This window comes from Pectinophora gossypiella, chromosome 2 (assembly GCF_024362695.1).
Source record: "Pectinophora gossypiella chromosome 2, ilPecGoss1.1, whole genome shotgun sequence".
NCBI lineage: Eukaryota > Metazoa > Arthropoda > Insecta > Lepidoptera > Gelechiidae > Pectinophora > Pectinophora gossypiella.
Genome location: NC_065405.1, coordinates 11,031,350 through 11,039,907, shown reverse-complemented (window position 1 = coordinate 11,039,907; position 8,558 = coordinate 11,031,350). Strand labels below are relative to the sequence as shown.

At 36.2% G+C, this 8,558-nt stretch overlaps 1 protein-coding gene and 1 non-coding gene across 4 annotated transcripts in view; both read left to right on the top strand.

The window, feature by feature from the left end:
* Positions 1-6,212: 6,212 nt before the first annotated feature.
* Trnap-ugg (transfer RNA proline (anticodon UGG)) lies at positions 6,213-6,284 on the top strand. Its single transcript has one exon. It is a non-coding gene; the product is annotated as a tRNA-Pro (tRNA).
* Positions 6,285-6,897: 613 nt separating this feature from the next.
* Positions 6,898-8,558, top strand: part of LOC126376274 (solute carrier organic anion transporter family member 5A1) — a 51,503-nt gene continuing 49,842 nt past the window's right edge. For all 3 annotated transcript variants that reach the window (XM_050023597.1, XM_050023605.1, XM_050023588.1), the window contains exon 1: positions 6,898-7,212. The gene's annotated coding sequence lies outside the window, so the exon portion shown is untranslated. The remainder of the gene's footprint in view (positions 7,213-8,558) is intronic.

Genomic DNA, 8,558 nt, shown 5'->3' with positions numbered 1-8,558 from the left:
TTTGTCAATTTAAAAACATTTTATTGTATTAGTTCTAATACAATAAAATGTCTAAGCTGGCCTAAGCTGTTCAGCTTACGGGCCTTATTTCTATATTTTTAGACGTGATTCCTATAATAATATATTTGCCTTAACTGCATGGTTAAAGAAAACAAACCTACTTAGCCTTTAGCTTTCTCATAACTGACCCTTGATTCTTCGCTTGGCGTATTTCAAAAACGGAAAATGCAAATAAAAAAACTATATCTGAATACCTTCACTTACTACTGTATCTTATTAACATAGTTTCCACAGTACTCATAGATAACGTAAAAATGGAAGGAAATATAATAAATATGTTTATTTGAATATTCCTTTTGAATCGAGGGAGTTATGAGAAACTGGATTGGATGATATTGATACGACTGTGGCCAGTATTCACTATAGTGAATATGTATCTTGGACACGGGAATGTACAAGACATAAGCATAATCAGTACTAGAATAAAATATGTTTCCGCAGCCGATAATGTAACCAGGACAGCATCAGCTACTAACATAGATACTTATTCTCTTTACACAGCATAATTTAACCGCATCGTTATTAGGGAATTTCCTAGTCAAAACTTTGTATTATCGGAATTGCGAGTGTGGTAATAATTTACTATTCATCATTGTCTTTAGTATTTTCCAATTTCGCAACATTTCTACTAAAAGCCGATAATGCTTGGCCTTCTACTGTTTGGTCAGCCGAGGACCATAAACTCGAGGGTATTTCACAACAGTACTGCCAAACAAACCGCAAGACGTCACTCATCACCATCACTAATTCAAGACCCACGCTCTTGTCGGTGTAGCATTCTCCGTTCTCGTCTATCAAAAGCCAATTCTTTCAATTCCTTATAAAGACACGACGTTCACCTTCTCTTTAATATGTTCCATGTAACCTCTTCTTAGTCTTCCCCTTCCTCTCTTTCTTTTATTAAAAAAAGACGTCACTAATATATTAATTTACAAATCACTACTGCTTTCATAAATGTGAAACGTATTTAAACTACTGCAAAGAGAAATGGTAAATGTAGAAAACATTTAATCTTCCTGTGGGTTGAATTGAGATCGATGGTCGACCTCACTAACCCTGGTACCACGACACATCATAACATAGCATCACACTTGTATCCCAGAAGGGGTAGGCAGAGGTGAATAGTACACCCGCTCGTCGCTAGCTCTGTTTAAGTCCTATGTAATATCCTGTTACCAGGTTTGTTATTAGCAACCGCACGCCGTCGGACCAGCAACAGCGCGCAGTCGGATCAGCAACCGCGCGCAATCGGATCAGCAACCGCGTGCAGTTGGATCAGCATCAGCGTGCAGTCAGACCAGCAACAGCGCGCATTCGGATCAGCAACCGCGTGCAGTTGGATCAGCAACAGCGTGCAGTCAGACCAGCAACAGCGCGCACTCGGATCAATAACACGCACAGTCGCTCTATTCAAAGATATGCAGTCGTGACTTCGGTCGTCTACTGCTGTTCACCGCAACAATATCGACTGCGTAAGAACGCAGTCGATATTGCTGCGGTGCAGTCCGTCTGACGTTAACCTTTACTTGTCAACCGAAACCCGGCATCATCTCACTTTGAGGCAGTCAGATCAGAACCTTAGTAGGATAGTTCCTACTCACACTATAAAGACTTGGAACATAAATAATTTAAAATATGTTATTTTTTATCTTTGGTCTGATCAAATGTCAAAATGGTCCTCAGATCTTTGCCTGCCTTATATAAACGAATTTAAACAACATTATTTTCTAGAAGCGGTTATGTAAAACTAGATAGATTCTGAATATGAAATTATTTGCTTCGAATGTTGTTTCTCTATTTCAGGTGAAATTTAGTTATTAAGTATAGAAATAATGTAATTACTTATAAAACAAGTGTGTTAATAAAAACTCTATTTTCGAGAAACTCAACGTAGTTCTTATTTCACAACAATACTTCATTGTGTCTTTAAGAAGACATTATAAATAAACATTGAGAGCTGAATACTCTAACCACTAAACCATGGCGACCTTTTAATGATGGTATGAAACGTAGAATATTAACTTCGTTATGAAAGAACTCCACCCACGTGGATAAGTGTGGAAATTGCGTGTAAATTCATCATAATAGGTACCAGTACGTAAACATAAATGCAACCATCATAATATCCGTAAGATAAGCCGAATTGACCCTGAATTGAATGTATATTGTCTGTAATAGTTGCACATAGGAGAATGGGCTAAATAAAAGAAACAATTTGAATACGATTTGACCATGAAACTGTGAACCTCTTTGTTATTTACAAATGTTTTAGGTTCTTCCACTGCACCTAAGTTTCTAAAAACCCCCAGTGGAGTAGGGGGTTCGATACCCCCTCCGCTCCATTAATAAGTGTGCCTAACATTGGCCTGTATATAAAAGGTTTTTTTATGTTAAGTATCGTTTCATTTATTATGTCAGCTTCGCACTATTTACTGTAAGCTTACGCAAAGCTAAACAATCAAATTGCTTCATCTTGACAAACCTCTTCATCTTATAGTTATTTACATAGCACAGGTAAGCTGCTCGAAGTTAAAAGTTAGTACTTAATATTGTTTATTGACTTTTTTACCAATTAAATTCTGGAATAATGCGTAATGACCTACACAATAAATCAACACCATCAGGTATTAATTTTATTGTAACAAATTATTTTCATGAAACATTTTAAATATTATGCGCCTACTTTAATAACTTTAATCTCATTAATGAATAACTTACTTTAATACACAAGAAATCGCAAGACCTAATTACCTAATTCCAGGAGTCCTTGTATGGCTTTGTAATAGACTACTCTGGGCGCCATCCCACTTGCGTCAGACAGAGTACTGCGGGGCGGAAGGCAATAGGGAAACCACTGCCCTATTTTTCCCTAAAAAAGTAGCATGGAAAATGCTGCACCGACAAGAGCGTGGCTCTTAAATTGATGATGATGATGAATTACCTAATTAATTAATTTCTTTTGTACTTTAAAGCAATAAAACAAATAAACAAACAGGAATACTTTTTCATATACGTGCGTGTTGAAACGTAACACTTCTGAGATTTGTTTCAGTCGGGCCAAGTATAGTGGGCAAAAACCCCAATTAAACAGTTATACAACATCTTGGTTCATTGATTAGCATGTAAGAAACAACGGTTGAACGAACGCATTCTAGAGGCGCGTGCGCCCCGTATAATCGAATACAAACTGTTTGGTAAACAATCTTTTTAACATTTTCTTTTATTGGTGAAAATTATGTATCATTAGTTTATCATACAACTGTAATTTGAGCACGGTATGCTCGGGTAGGCTTACGTACATACATCTTCCGACTTTACAATTCAAGTACAGTCATCATGAGTAATATAATGTACCCACTTTAGGACTCTGTCGCACTAACATATTTGACATTTAGTGAGACTTACAGTTAAAATCAAAAAGTTAATGTGGCATGGTACCAAAGTGTATACATATTAATGCTTGTGACCGTACATTCATTCATATTAATGTTTTGTTAAAAAATAATGCCTATTTTACCGTTCGCGCGAGCTATCGAACCGTACCTTTCTCAATGCTCATCACTATCCTATTTCACTCAATTGCTAATTTTGGAAAGTAAAATGCATTTATTCTACTTTCGTGGTTCTCCTGCCAAACTCCTTGTCTACACCAGGGTTGAAACAGCCATACGCATGCACTTCTTTGCTACTTCCATTCGATTGGTTACCAACAATCACTCGTCTTCATCGCAACACAAATCGATGCCAAACATCGATCTTTTTTCCTCCAACCAGCAGCACTAGCAAACGATGCGCCCGCGCCGGTATGACCACTCATATAATATGCAATTACGTCAAATTGCGTGGTCTCAATGACATAAGGCTGTTACAGTTTGCGCTTTAAACAAAACACACGCGTTTTTGAACTACAAACGAGTCGCAAACATGCTTGCGCATTGCAATCAGTGCTTACGTTAAAAAGCAAAATCTCACGCAATCAAATGTTATTCTATATTTAAACAATCCTGCACGCAATTATTCTCTCATATTATTAATAGATGTACATTATTTTCATACCAAGTATAACTAATAACGTTTATTAAATTCATAACAATAGTGACACTACATACCTATAAGTTTAACGCGAGCAACTAGAACGTACGTCCTAACCCTACCATCAGTCTTATGAGAAATGAGATATTTTTATCAGAAATCCCTTTACTACAAAAATCCCAAAGGATCAAAATTATGTTTGCATGGCGCGTGATTTAACCTTTGATGGTTTATTGACAATACACTATTATTATTTAACTTTAACATTGAACCCAGCTATAGTCGGCAGGTCACGGAGGTCTTGGGACAACAGACACATATGATCTTCGACAGCCACTAGAAGCCTCAATCACCCATAAATTATCGCTAATCGCCTATTCAAGTGAATGTTTACATGACTATGTGGGAACTCTTATGTATGAAATTATAAAGAATTTACATGTGGCGTGACAAATTGTATGTTAGAAAGGGTTCTCAGATGTGCTATACCCATTAAAGGCCAGTATACAGACATTGAGGAGCTCGGTGGCGCAGAGGTTAACGCGTTCGGTCTGCGATTGTTGAAGTAAAGCAACTTTCGCAAAGGCCGGTCATAGGATGGGTGACCACAAAAAAAAGTTTTCATCTCGAGCTCCTCCGTGCTTCGGAAGGCACGTTAAGCCGTTGGTCCCGGCTGCATTAGCAGTCGTTAATAACCATCAATCCGCACTGGGCCCGCGTGATGGTTTAAGGCCCGATCTCCCTATTCATCCATAGGGAAGGCCCGTGCCCCAGCAGTGGGGACGTTAATGGGCTGATGATGATACAGACATTGTGAGAGCCCTCAGCCCTCTCCATTTATCCGGCCAAGTAGTTAATGCCATTTGCGGCAAATCTACAAAAAAAGCTGTGTACTAAGCATAGATCATAGAAACAAGGGAGATACGCCCTCAGTAGAACTCTGTGGTATTAAGTAAGTAAGACCATAAAATCAACAAAAGGTACGCTAGACAGGATGTATAAAATTTTACATTTTTTTTCTCTTCAGAAATAATACCTACTTCCGAAACTGTAGTATGTGAAGAAAATATTAACCTTTACTTGTTTATCGCTGATAACTACGTCAAGTTAATTATTTCCGCTACAATAAGAGGAAGCTATGTAGCATATAAACAAAAAAGAATAAAACTAAGTAAAATTACGTTACACACAAATAGCAGTCCGTTGGGTATTAGACAATTTCAGCTTTGACAAATTACCTAAAACATAATTCTAATGATAAACTCACTTGCGATACCCTCCAGTTTTGTCCAGACCCCATCGGCGCGGTCGATGAACCCTCTTCATTCTATCGCAGACAACCTCGACCGAAATTATCTGCCTGCCTTTACCTAAACTCCACTCCCACCTCCAACATCTCTTGCGCGTCCAAATCCAAATCACGATAAATCCTATACAAACAATACAAAAAAGTAAGAAAAATAATAAATGAATACAAAATAACTCTAATCATTTAGCCAAAATCAATGAACAGTAACAATAAAAAAGACATCAACGCGTGCTATACCGGTAATTGTTAATAGGAAGGAAAATGTTCCTTCCTTCTGATATTTTTAAATGAAAGATCCTGCATGTTTAAAAGATATCAATTTATATTATACCTACTGCCGTACCCTGACAACTTGATGTAATCAATCCTTTATTCGAATACCAGATGGCCGTGAGTGCGTGAACTTTGGATACTTTGGTACTTACTCATCAATAATACGGTCACGAGTACTAATATGTATACACTTTGAAACCATGTCACATTAACTTTTTTGACAAATTAAACCGTAGGTCTCATTAAATGTGAAATATGATAGTGCGACAGGGTTCTAAAGTGGGTACATGATATAGCTGATGACTGTACTTACATCCTTCTTAATTTTACAAGTTGCCACAATATAATTTCAATAGTAATTGACACTAACAGCAGTACCTACCTATCTTATCCAAATAGTTGTAAGTTATAAATTATACACTTACAAGTTTTGTATTTAAATAAATCTACCATACACAGCATTGACCAACCGTTATGTCGTTAATTTATCATTTAAACGCTAAATATACGTATATAAATTTCAACCATAATGACAAGCGGCCTCTTGGTCTAGGGGTATGATTCCTGCTTTGGGTGCAGGAGGTCCCGGGTTCAAATCCCGGAGGGGCCCAGCTTTTTTGTTGTTTGTGATGGTTTTATTGAACTATAATCACTACATAGAACGTAAAATTTAGTTTTTTAAAATACTTAAAACGTTCTACACCTACTAGCTTTCTTAATTCAAGACCAAAACTCACACATTTAGAAAAAATTGATTTATGAGCTTTTAATATTTACTTGCTACGGCTTTTCTTCTCATTTCGAATCAATAAAGAGCATAATGGAACTCAAGTAGATATTTACTATAATTTGAATTATGTTTCGCACCTAGTCGTATAAAATATTTCAAATCTGGTACAGCGACATCTACTTACACAGTAATGAACTTTGACGTTACATAGCGTACGTTGTATACTTACATTCTAGATTGAAATAAGCAGCGCCACCTATGTTTTTAAAATAACATTATTTGACTACTTGTTGGTAGTAATAGATGTCGCTATTTTTATGTACACTGCCCTCTATCGTAAATATGCTACGATTTAAATGTAACACTAGATGTCGCTCTTGATACGTACACCGCCATCTAACGTAAATATGTCATAATTTCATATAACACTAGATGCCGCTGTAAAGGAAACAGCTGATGTTTTGAAAGCTTTCTTTTATTGGTTGCTAACTTCACGTCAGTAGTCAGTCAGCCAGCCAGTGAGATTTCGCGATCGTGTGAGTGAGTTGCATTGTGTCGATTCGTTTACTTAGACTTAACTTTGCTATTATTTTGTTGACAAATTCTATTGACAAGTGGACGTTTATCTCATTCTTGCCTATAGTAGTGAATTACAAAAGGAGAACTTGAAAGTTCTTTAAAACAGTGAGGTTAAAATCTTGTGCGATTATCTGTATTCACTCCTTTCACAAAGGATATAGGACGGGAGACGAAGTCAGTTGTGTTGTTTTTGCACCAGCGCAGTACCTACACAACTATTGAACAGAACGTAAGTGGACTTATGTATTATTTACTAGAATCAACGCTATTCCCAATTTAGAATTTCAAAAATAAACCACGGAAACAAAGGCCCGATTTTCTTTATTGATTTCCTTTTCCCGTGTCCTAAAAGGGCTTAAAAGCTTTTCCGTTCATGTATAGACCAGAAATGGTAAATTATTTATGATCGGCTATACATCCAGCTAGGCATTGATTGAAATTTCATGTGCCATGAAGGTTATTGATTTGTGTCACCAACTGGCTAGCTCAGCTGATACACTATTTATGTTACTTTGTTTATTTACTTGCTTTAACACAGTGAAATCTGATACCTATCTGCTGAAAACGGAACTGCGCAAAAAGAAGAAACAAATAGATTATCAGTAAATAGAATATGCGAAAATTCTCATTAGTACTACAAAATACCTACTTATGTAGACATAAATGAAAGAACTTTCTGGATAAGAGACAGGCATTGGTAGGTAGGTATGTGACTACAAAATGGAAATATTATTGTGAATTTCATAGAAGAGCAGGATTTTGTTTTGGTGTTATGCTTGCCCTACTTTGTAACAATAGCTGGGTCTTATTGCTGTGTCACTCACCAGTGGTTTACCCTTAGTGGGTTACTAACAGACAAACATCGAATTAAGTACCTATTTCAAATATAGAGTAGGTATACTTGACCAAGTCTACTAGTATCATTTATCATTGATATAATACTGCAATGGGTATGCAATATGTAATTTACACTGTTTTATTTGGCTCTAAAATGTTTGTTTTATTTAAATACATTAATCAATTTATGAAGCAGTATTATTGTAAATTATCACCGCAAGACTGCCCCAATAATAAATAAATTCACACAACATTAACTGCAATTTGTACATTTAGCTACTTTAGGTATGTACTACTTATTATTTTATAAACAAAACTGTATAATTCAGGCATACAGACATTAATTATAAGGTCATTGGGCTAATTGTTTGCTATTAAATTATTTCTTTGTCTATTGCAATTGAGTGAATTAATATTTTATTGCCTTTTAATTGTCTGAAATAAAATATAATATACTTAACCTACCCACTACTACTTCTTCTATTGCCCCAAGTGTGTACCTATAAGCCAGCCTTGCTTGACTACAATAACAACCTGACAATAAGCATAAATATTGCAAACACATGGAATTCATATAGCTGGTACAAATATAAGCAACATTGTGGCACCTTCCTGATGCTGGTGACTCATAAAAATATGTGTGATATGTGCATTTATTGCTACAGTTAGCATTCCTACAAGAACAAGAGTAAATGTACCTATTAGCTTCTCATGTTACTGAGCTGGTAGTTATCCAAC